This window comes from Mobula hypostoma, chromosome 21 (genome assembly GCF_963921235.1).
Source record: "Mobula hypostoma chromosome 21, sMobHyp1.1, whole genome shotgun sequence".
Taxonomy (NCBI): Eukaryota; Metazoa; Chordata; class Chondrichthyes; order Myliobatiformes; family Myliobatidae; genus Mobula; species Mobula hypostoma.
This window is the reverse complement of record NC_086117.1, coordinates 26,352,722-26,364,605: the sequence shown is the minus strand read 5'-3', so window position 1 is coordinate 26,364,605 and position 11,884 is coordinate 26,352,722. Positions and strand designations below refer to the sequence as shown.

General features: G+C 44.4%; 1 long non-coding RNA gene across 1 annotated transcript in view; it reads right to left on the bottom strand.

The window, feature by feature from the left end:
* Window positions 1-5,869: 5,869 nt before the first annotated feature.
* LOC134359641 (uncharacterized) overlaps window positions 5,870-11,884 on the bottom strand; it is a 32,624-nt gene continuing 26,609 nt past the window's right edge. Inside the window, exon 3 of the long non-coding RNA XR_010021161.1 lies at window positions 5,870-6,162. This is a non-coding gene — a long non-coding RNA (uncharacterized LOC134359641). The remainder of the gene's footprint in view (window positions 6,163-11,884) is intronic.

Genomic DNA, 11,884 nt, shown 5'->3' with positions numbered 1-11,884 from the left:
AACTTTGATGTGTGTTGCTTAAACACAACCGGAGGGTACTTTCAAGACAAAGCATGCAGAAGTCCACAAAAGTAGCTCACTAGCACCTTCACAAGGGCAATTAGGGAAAAGCAACAGTAAATGTTTATGATTCTTAAAAGTTGCATACATTTACATATTATATTCCACATACAGCTACAAATCTTTGCCAGCATTTATGCTGCACTCAAAATTCTTTCTATCCTTTCACTTCTAACTTTTTCAGCATATCATTAACACAAGAACGTCTGCAGATGCTGGAAATCCAGAGCGACACACACAAAATGCTAGAGGAACTCAGCATCTATGGAAATGAATAAACAGTCGACATTTCAGGCCAAGACCCTTCTTCGGGACTGAAGTGAAAGGGGGAAGACTCCAGATTAAAAAGTTGGGGTTGGTGGGGCAGAGAGGAAGGAGGCTACCTAGAAGTTGATAGGTGAAGCCAAGTCTATCCTCTGTTCCCTTCTCTCTCATTTAGTGACTTAGTGTCCCCTAAAATGCATCTTTCCTATTGATTGTTGACTCTCTGTTGTAACCAGTTCCATTTATTCACCATTTTCTGTGGCACCACCCTAATTGTTTGGTCAAGTTTCTGGTGTAGGACTTAATCTTGAACTTCAGTCTGGTTTTAACCTTTACTCTATGTGGACTGGTATATTATGTTTATCCATTCATGGAAAATGGACATTAATGGCAAGGCCTCCATTGCCCATGCCTGGTTGTCCTTCAGAAGATGGAGGTGAGCTGCCTTTGTGAATTTTGTGAACAAGGAGTGGACTGGGATGTAGGGTGCTGTCAAATGTAGGCTGAGTCTGCTCTGACAAGTGGATATAAATGATTCTGTGGCACTACTTTGGAAATGTGCATCAAAGATACTGGCCAATATTTAATATTCAATCATATCTAATCAACATTTTGGGATATATAAAAAAAAACCCAAATGAACATAATCTCATTGTTACACATAAAAGCTTGCTGTGTTGAAATTGCTTTCTGCATTTCACATCACTAATAACATCTTAAAAGTAATTATTTGCCAGAATAACTTGGGAAGTGATCCGAAAGGGATTCAAAGGGGCTAGATAAATGCAAGTCTATCACTGGAGTATCTGTAAAGGCTTGTTCCAAACACTGCCATATTCAAGTGTGTGTGCGCACGCACACACACACACATTCAGCTTTGTTTCTTTTGAACATGCCTCTTTATAGATTATCAAGACATGGTGAATCAGAATCTTACAGCACAGAAAGAGTCCGCACACATCCATGTGTGAGCCAGCTGTGTGAAAAGGCTATCCCACCAGTCTAAATCCCACTTACTCTTTGTCCATAGTGTAATGTATTTTCTATTTTAAAAAAAATCCATTCTCTTTTGAAAGCTACATTGGAATCTACTTCCATACTTTGTGTCATTTCAGATTTTAGAAACAAGATGTTTTATGAAGAAATTGTCTGCGCTGTGTATGAACAGTTGCACCAGTGTATCACAGTGTATATACACACTGAGTGTGTTAGAACTCAGAATGGTATCTGATACATTTCTGTATATCTCGTGGTGGAAGTACCGTATTTACAAGTGCTTTAATACATTGTAGAACAGTAATGCAGGTCACCTTTCTTTCTCTTACTCTCTCTCGCTCGTATTCTCATACCCTCTGTATCTTTATCGTCCCCTTGTCCTTCCTTCTCTATCCCCGAATGCGAAATGCGAGGAAAATGAGTCAGAACATGTGAAAGGAGAATTTTCTCCACCTCAACCTCTGCTTGCATTTTCTCTTTAAGTCACTCCCATTCCTTTCCTCTTTATACTCCCTCTAATCCTATCTTTTTCCCTCATTTAATTTTCTCTTGCATTCTCTCAGCTTCTACCTTTAATTTCCAATGCTTTCCCTTTCAATATCTCCTGCGTTCATTTTTTGCATTTCAGATATTCTCAGCATTTCCACTCCTCTCAAATTCTCTCTCCAACCCTCGCACATACCTCTTTTTTGTTTTTCACACACTATCCCCAGTTCTCTCCACTCTCCCGTGCCCTCCCCCGCCTGCGCGGCTTCAGTCACCACCTCGCCTTTCATCCCCGCCTTCTCTTCCATAATTCAAACCCTGTCAGGCCTGTTCCAGACGAGTGGCGCCAACAGCTCACAGACACTCGTCAGGAAGAGAGGAAAAAATGAAAACGTATGAAGAGACAAAGACCCAGGGAAATAAAACAAAAAAAATCGTAAGATTTTAAGTCGTAAAAAGCAATGTGTAAAAGGATTAACATCCAGCATTTTCTCCGAGACTAATGGAGATCAGAAGCTGATTTACACAGAACAGAATTTCTGACAACAAAGTTCTTTATTGGGCTTGAGTTGATAAATTGATTTCTCAGGAGAGCTCTCGCTCTCTATTCTTTCACACAGCCCGGCTGCTGCAGCCTCTACGCTACCAGCCAAACTTCACTCGGCTGCAGTCCCCCACCCAGCTCGCTGCCTCTCACGAACCGCACGTTGAGAGAGCCTGCCACCTCAGATCCCAGCTTCTCCTGGTGACGGAAATCTCAAAGCGCAAAAAAAAAACACACACTTGCAATAAATAAGAAATGAAAGAACGCGCATTCATGATGCACCCGGCACGACCCCGGAATGTTGTCGCATAATTCAGCGCAGCCAGTGGAAGTCCGCTGGAAATGTGGACACTGTTCTAACGTGGAAACGCTGCATCCAACACAGCACGATCCCACAAACAACAGGACAACACGAGGAAATCTGCAGATGCTGGAAATCCGAAGCAAGTCATACAAATTGCTGGAGGAACTCAGCAGGCCAGGCAGCATCTGTGGAAAAGTAAACAGCGTCTCTAGAGGAGACCCTTCATCAGGTCATGATAATGACCACATGATCTTTCTTAGTTAGGAATACAGGTCTCCCCCTCCCCCTCCCACTTTCAAATCTCTTACTAGCTCTTCCTTCAGTTAGTCCTGACGAGGGGTCTCGGCCCGAAACGTCGACTGTACCTCTTCCTAGAGATGCTGCCTGGCCTGCTGCGTTCACCAGCAACTTTGATGTGTGTTCCTGTCATTTTAACTCTTTTGCCTTCCATCCCATCACAAAACTTCTCCCCTCCCCCTTCTCTGCAGCCTCAGACTTGTTCATGTACTGTGGGATGTGACTGAAATATGGACTCCATATCTCTCTACACAGGCCCTGGTGGTGGGTCTCCACCAGAAACATTGACCATTCCTGCACTCCACAAATGCTGCTTGATCCAGTGAATTAGTCCATCAGCTGGTCTTGCTTTTTGCTCTATCTCCAATCAGGCACATCCTCTCCATGACTTACTGAATAAGCAGTGGAGCACCCGTTCGAACAAACTCAATTAGCTCCACTGTCACAAGGATCGTTACAGAAAATCTTTCCCACTGATTGCAATAAGCAGTTCATCTCTGTGTGACAGGAGAACACACATCAGAGTACAATAGTCTCTGTTTTATTATTTCGTACATTATTATCGCATATTGGTGAATTATTATTGTATCTATTATTATTCTGTACTCTATTATTAGTTAAGTCTGTTCACTGCTGAGTGTGTTTTTAAATGCTGCTACTGTAACAAATGAATTTCCCACTCAGGATCAATAAAGTGCATATTATTATTATTAAGATGCTGCCTGACCTGGTGAGTATTTCTAGCAATTGTATTTTTTTAATTTTAGATTCCTTGCATCTGCAGTTATTTTACTTTGCACGTGGAAAGAACTTCCCTGCTTTTAATTTTCAGCAGCGGTGGGACCTTTGCATCCACCTGAGATGTCAGGCCTCTGTTTAATGGGTCATTCAATCAGAAGGCAGCAAATCCGACAGCACAGCCCCCTTGCCGGTGCTGCATTGCAGATGTCATACAGTCATAGAATTGTACAGCATAGAAGCAGGCCCTTTGGCCCATTGTATCTTTGTTGTCAATCAACGCTACCTTTACAAACCCTGTTTGCCTGCATTGATTCCATTTTGCTTTATGACCTGTCCAGATGCCTCTCAACTGTTGTTACTGTTCTTTTTCCACCATCTCATCCAGAAGCTCATTCCAGATACCAATTACTCTAAAGTTTAACCCTCAGCTCCTGCCCAAAATCTAATAGTTTTAGACACCCTTACTTGGTAAACAGGCTTCAGCTATCTACCCTATCCAGTAGGCAGCCGTCGATCCCAGGGGATTGTGGGTTTGCATCTCTGGTGGACTGTGTCCTCTCCAAGGCGCACGTCTGGGTGGGAAGATTTGAAGAACCGGCTGTTGGCCATGCAGCGGGTTCCCCCTCTCCACATCACTGATGTAGTCCAAGGGAAGGGTAAACACCGATACAGCTTGGCACCAGCGTCGTCGCAGAGATTGCCAGAGTGAAGTTGGAAACAACATAAAACTACCTTAGGGAACCCAGCTCTGGATTTCTTCCTTAGGGTTTACTCCTGAAGCCTTTCCCATGGGTGGGTATGGCCGCAAGGCAGCGGAGGATTAAAATCAGAGTTTTCCTTCTCCTAGGCGGGCTGTCATCCAAGACTGATGAGCCCCAACTGCCTGAAGCAGCTGGTTTTGAGGTGCCAGTAGTCCGCCTTTGCCCCTTCTCTCGTCAGTAGAAAGAGTTCCACCGGGCCTAGTAGCTAAGCCACAGGTGAAGCCAAGAGTTGGATTTGGTTGTTGGAGGCTATTAGAGTCGCACGCCATGTGGAGCTTATCCCCACTACCACCCCCAGCTATGACAACCTTGGGAATCCCATCCTATCTAGGTTTCTAATAATGTCTCATACTTCTACCATGTCACCTTTCAGCCTTGGAAAACAGATCCCGCCGGTTCAATTTCTCCTGATAACTCAAACCTTCCAATCCAGGCAACATCCTTGTGAATCTTTTCTTTACCCCCTCTAACTTAAACACATCTTTCCAGTAGTGTGGCAGCCAGAACTGCACACAATCTGGAAGGGCAACCGAACTAATATTTTCCAGATTTGTAGTGTGTTGTTCCAATTCTTGTACTCAGTGCCCCAGCCAATGAAGGAAGATGTGCAATTTGCCTTCTTCAGCTTGGTTGCTAGTTTCAAGGAGGTGTAACCCGTTTAACCAGAGGTCCCAACACACTAGACCACTCTTATACTACAAAAAGGTTTGCCTATTGTTCTTCCCGAGACCACATTTTGGCAAGTGGGATCACTTGGCTGTACTTCAACTACCTGCATACAGACTGAGCCTAAAGAGCAAGGCTCCAGAGATCAGGACAACTAAGAGGTGGTCACAGGAGGCTGAGGAACAATTACAGGATTGCCTTGAGTCAGTGGACTGAGCTGTGTTCAAGAACACATCTGAGGACCTAAATGACTACATCAGGGCCGTTACAGACTTTATTAAAACAGCTGTGGATGAGTGTGACCCCACAAAATCCTTCAGGGTTTTCACCCAGTCAGAAGCCCTGGATGAACAATGAAATCTGGAACCTGCTGAGAGCCAGGTCAGAGGTATTCAAGTCTGGAGATCAAGAATGCTACAAGAGGTTCAGGTATGATCTCTGGAAAGCCACCCCTTGGGTGAATTGGAGAATCCGGACTAGACTGGAATCAACGAGGGATGCCTGATAGCAGTGGCGGGGTTTGAATGCTGTAACCTCCTACAAAGCTAAATCTTGCAACATAGGGGACAGCAGAGCTTCGATTCCAGATGAGCTCATTGCTTTCCATGCTCACGTTGATCACCAGAACAGGGAGGAACTATCGTTCACCCCTATGTCTTCAGATGATCCTTTGGTCTCAGTATCTGAAGGTGACGTGCAGGCTGCCTTCAAGAGAGTGAATCCAAGGAAAGCATCTGGTCCAGATGGAGTACTGAACACCTGGCTGATGTATTCATGAATATCTTCAACCTCTCACTCCGGATGTGTGTGATACCCACCTGCTACAAGCAGGCTTCAATTGTACCAGTGCCCAAGAAGAGCGTGTGACTTGTCTAAATAATTATTGGCCAGTAGCACTGACATCCACAGTGATGAAGTGTTTTGAGAGGCTGGTGTTGAAGCATATCAGCTCCTGTCTGAGTAATGGCTTGGATCTGCTCCAATTCGTCCACCGAAGCAACAGGTCCACAGCGGATGCCATTTTGTTGGCTCTTCACACAACCCTGGAACAGCAAAAGTGCACACATCAGGATGTTCTTTATTGATTACAGCTCAGTATTTAACACCATCATCCCCTCCAACCAGTAAACTCCAAGACCTGGGCCTCACTACCCCCTTGTGCAATTGGATCCTCACTTTCAGACCCCAGTCAGTTCGGATTGGCAAAAACAACTCCTCCCCAATCTCCACCAGCACAGGAGAACCCAGGGATGTGTACTTAGCCCCCTGCTCTACTCGCTTTACACCTATGACTGTGTGACTAAGTAGAACTCCAATACCAGATACAAGTTGGTACATGGAGCTTAGAAAAATAGAGGGCTATGGGTAACACTAGGTAATTTCTAAAGTAAGTACATGTTCAGCACAGCTTTGTGGGCTGAAGGGCCTGTATTGTGCTGTAGGTTTTCTATGTTTGCTGATGACACCACTGTTGTGGGCGGTATCAACTGTGGTGATGAATCAGCATACAGGAGGGAGATTGAAAACTTGACTGAGTGATGTAAAAACACAACCTCTCATTCAATGTCAATAAGACCAAGCAACTGATTATAGACTTCAGGAGAGGGAAACCAGAGGTCCATGAGCCAGTAATCAGATGAACAGAGGTGGAGAGGGTCAGTAACTTTAAATTCCTGGCAGTCACTATCTCAGAAGATCAGTTCTGGACCCATCATATAAATATAATTGCAAAGAAAACATGACAGCACCTCTACTTCCTCTGCAGAGATTCGGCAAGTCATCAAAAACCTTGCAGACTTTTACAGATGTGTGGTGGAAAACGTGCTGACTGGCTGCATTACGGTCTAGTGTGGGAACACCAATACCTTTGAGTGGAAAATCCTACAAAAGGTAGTGCATTTGACCCAGTACATCACGGGTAAAACACTACCAACCATTGAGCACATCTATATGAACCGCTGTTGTAGAAAAGCAGCATCCATCATCAGAGATCCTCACCACCCAGGCCATGCTCTTCATCAGGTAGAAGGTACAAGAGCCTCAGGACTCACACCACCAGGTTCAAGAACAGTTGCTATCCCTCAATCATCAGGATTTTGAACAGGAGGGGATAATTCCACTCATTTAAGGACTCTGTTATATTGTTATTTCATGCTCATTATTTATTGATATTTATTTAGATTTGCGTTTGCATAGTTTGTTTACAGTTTACAGTTCCTGATGTTTGCAGTTTACAGTGACTGTTCTACAGATTTGCTAATTATGCCTGCAGAAAAAAGAATCCCAGAGTTGTATGTGGTGACATGTATGTACTCTGATAATCAATTTTACTTCGAACTTTGGACCCTACCATTCACTGTCTACATCCTCTCCTGGGTTATGTACTTACTGCCCATTATGCCACTGGTGTTTAGGGCAGCAAAGAAGGTCCTCCATCTCTAGTGGTGTTCAGAGCTTCCATCATTGTGTCAGTAGCTTCCTCTTGGTTTACTGTCAATGATGCAAGCCCTGCGTGGAGAGTCAGGAATACCATTGCACTCAGATGTAGAAGCTGCTTCCGTAACAATTTTGTTTTACCAGTCAGGGTTGTTAGCCCCCAGCTGACCCCCTGAACCCGGAGGACCGGTAGACCACTCTTAGTCTGGCCTCTACCCTTTGACCTGTTTGACCCTATGAAGAGCCAAAGCATAAACTCCAAACAACATAGCTCTCCGGATCATTGAGGCTCGCCAGCCTTCAAACCATGACAAGATTGTGGTCCTCTTGGAGGTATCCCGGTTTAACTTCCCAAAAAAAATCACTTTACGCTTGTCCTAGATACATTTCATTAGCCAGTGTCCCATTAGCTCCACATCATAGAGTCATGGATTTATAGAGAGGGTGGATGGTCAGAATAGGTATAATTAGGGTAGACAGCCAGAGTAGGAATAGTCTAGAGGAAATGCATTCAAGGTGATGGTGGGATGGGGGTGGGGGTGGAACATTTAAAGGAGATGTGCCGGTCAGGTCTTTTTCCACATAAAGGATGGGCTGCCGGAGTTAGCGGTGAAAACAGATATGATAGTGACATACAAGAGACTGTTACATAGACACATTAATACGTGGAGAAGGAAGGAATACCAGAAGAGATTTGGTTTGCTTTGGCATAGTCATCATGAGCTGAAGGACCTGTTCCTGTTCTGTTCTATGTTCCATGTAGTATTGAATGAGGCCATTCAGCCCATCTTATCCTTGCTGACCAATGTGCCATTTGCCTGCATTTAGCCCATACTCTTCTGAATCTTTCCCGTCCAAGCAGCTGTTCAAATGCACGTCATACATGGTAACAGCATCCGACTTCACCTCTTCCTCTGTCAGCTTGTTCCATGTAATTACCACCCTCCATGTCCCTCAGATCCCCTTTAAGTCTTTCCCTTATCACCTTAAATCCATGTCCTTTAGTTTAGAAACATAGAAACATAGAAAATAGGTGCAGGAGTAGGCCGTTCAGCCCTTCGAGCCTGCACCGCCATTCATTATGATCATGGCTGATCATCCAACTCAGAACCCCGCCCCGGCCTTCCCTCCATACCCCCTGATCCCCGTAGCCACAAGGGCCATATCTAACTCCCTCTTAAATATAGCCAATGAACTGGCTTCAACTGTTTCCTGTGGCAGAGAATTCCACAGATTCACCACTCTCTGTGTGAAGAAGTTTTTCCTAATCTCGGTCCTAAAAGGCTTCCCCTTTATCCTCAAACTGTGACCCCCTGTTCTGGACTTCCCCAACATCGAGAACAATCTTCCTGCATCTAGCCTGTCCAATCCCTTTAGGATTTTATACGTTTCAATCAGATCCCCCCTCAATCTTCTAAATTCCAACGAGTACAAGCCCAGTTCATCCAGTCTTTCTTCATATGAAAGTCCTGCCATCCCAGGAATCAATCTGGTGAACCTTCTTTGTACTCCCTCTATGGCAAGGATGTCTTTCCTCAGATTAGGGGACCAAAACTGCACACAATACTCCAGGTGTGGTCTCACCAAGGCCTTGTACAACTGCAGTAGTACCTCCCTGCTCCTGTACTCGAATCCTCTCGCTATAAATGCCAGCATACCATTCGCCTTTTTCACCGCCTGCTGTACCCGCATGCCCACTTTCAATGACTGGTGTATAATGACACCCTCGTTGCACCTCCCCTTTTCCTAATCGGCCACCATTCAGATAATAATCTGTTTTCCTATTTTTGCCACCAAAGTGGATAACTTCACATTTATCCACATTAAATTGCATCTGCCATGAATTTGCCCACTCACCCAACCTATCCAAGTCACTCTGCATCCTCTTAGCATCCTCCTCACAGCTAACACTGCCACCCAGCTTCGTGTCATCCGCAAACTTGGAGATGCTGCATTTAATTCCCTCATCCAAGTCATTAATATATATTGTAAACAACTGGGGTCCCAGCACTGAGCCTTGCGGTACCCCACTAGTCACCGCCTGCCATTCTGAAAAGGTCCCGTTTATTCCCACTCTTTGCTTCCAGTCTGCCAACCAATTCTCCATCCACATCAATACCTTACCTCCAATACCGTGTGCTTTAAGTTTGCACACTAATCTCCTGTGTGGGACCTTGTCAAAAGCCTTTTGAAAATCCAAATATACCACATCCACTGGTTCTCCCCTATCCACTCTACTGGTTACATCCTCAAAAAATTCTATGAGATTCGTCAGACATGATTTTCCTTTCACAAATCCATGCTGACTTTGTCCTATGATTTCACCGCTTTCCAAATGTGCTGTTATCACATCTTTGATAACTGACTCCAGCAGTTTCCCCACCACCGACGTCAGGCTAACCGGTCTATAATTCCCTGGTTTCTCTCTCCCTCATTTTTTAAAAAGCGGGGTTACATTAGCCACCCTCCAATCCTCAGGAACTAGTCCAGAATCTAATGAGTTTTGAAAAATTATCACTAATGCATCCACTATTTCTTGGGCTACTTCCTTAAGCACTCTAGGATGCAGACCATCTGGCCCTGGGGATTTATCTGCCTTCAATCCCTTCAATTTACCTAACACCGCTTCCCTACTAACAAGTATTTCGCTCAGTTCCTCCATCTCACTGGACCCTCTGTCCCCTACTATTTCTGGAACATTATTTATGTCCTCCTTAGTGAAGACAGAACCAAAGTAATTATTCAATTAGTCTGCCATGTCCTTGCTCCCCATAATCAATTCACCTGTTTCTGTCTGTAGGGGACCTACATTTGTCTTTGCCAGTCTTTTCCTTTTTACATATCTATAAAAGCTTTTACAGTCAGTTTTTATGTTCCCTGCCAGTTTTCTCTCATAATCTTTTTTCCCCTTCCTAATTAAGCCCTTTGTCCTCCTCTGCTGAACTCTGAATTTCTCCCAGTCCTCAGGTGAGCCACTTTCTCTGGCTAATTTGTATGCTTCTTCTTTGGAATTGATACTATCCCTAATTTCTCTTGTCAGCCACGGGTGCACTACCTTCCTTGATTTATTCTTTTGCCAAACTGGGATGAACAATTGTTGTAGTTCATCCATGCAATCTTTAAATGCTTGCCATTGCATATCCACCGTCAATCCTTTAAGTGTCATTTGCCAGTCTATCTTAGCTAATTCACGTCTCATACCTTCAAAGTTACCCCTCTTTAAGTTCAGAACCTTTGTTTCTGAATTAACTATGTCACTCTCCATCTTAATGAAGAATTCCACCATATTATGGTCACTCTTACCCAAGGGGCCTCTCACGACAAGATTGCTAATTAACCCTTCCTCATTGCTCAAAACCCAGTCCAGAATAGCCTGCTCTCTAGTTGGTTCCTCGACATGTTGGTTCAAAAAACCATCCCGCATACATTCCAAGAAATTCTCTTCCTCAGCACCTTTACCAATTTGGTTCACCGAATCTACATGTAGATTGAAGTCACCCATTATAACTGCTGTTCCTTTATTGCACACATTTCTAATTTCCTGTTTAATACCATCTCCGACCTCACTACTACTGTTAGGTGGCCTGTACACAACTCCCACCAGCGTCTTCTGCCCCTTAGTGTTACGCAGCTCTACCCATATCGATTCCACATCTTCCCGGCTTATGTCCTTCCTTTCTATTGCGTTAATCTCTTCTTTAACCAGCAACGCCACCCCACCTCCCCTTCCTTCATGTCTATCCCTCCTGAATATTGAATATCCCTGAACGTTGAGCTCCCATCCTTGGTCACCCTGGAGCCATGTCTCTGTGATCCCAACTGTATCATAATCATTAATAACAATCTGCACTTTCAATTCATCCACCTTATTACGAATGCTCCTTGCATTGACACACAAAGCCTTCAGGCGCTCTTTTACAACTCTCTTAGCCCTTATACAATTATGTTGAAAAGTGGCCCTTTTTAATGCTTGCCCTGGATTTGTCGGCCTGCCACTTTTACTCTTCTCCTTATTACTTTTTGCTTCTAACCTCACTTTACACCCCTCTGTCTCTCTGCACTGGTTCCCATTCCCCTGTTGTGAACTAACCTCCTCACGCCTAGCCTCTTTAATTTGATTCCCACCCCCCAACCATTCTAGTTTAAAGTCACCTCAGTAGCCCTCGCTAATCTCCCTGCCAGGATATTGGTCCCCCTAGGATTCAAGTGTAACCCATCCTTTTTGTACAGGTCACGCCTGCGCCAAAAGAGGTCCCAATGATCCAAAAACGTGAATCCCTGCGCCCTGCTCCAATCCCTCAGCCACGCATTTATCCTTCACCTCATCGC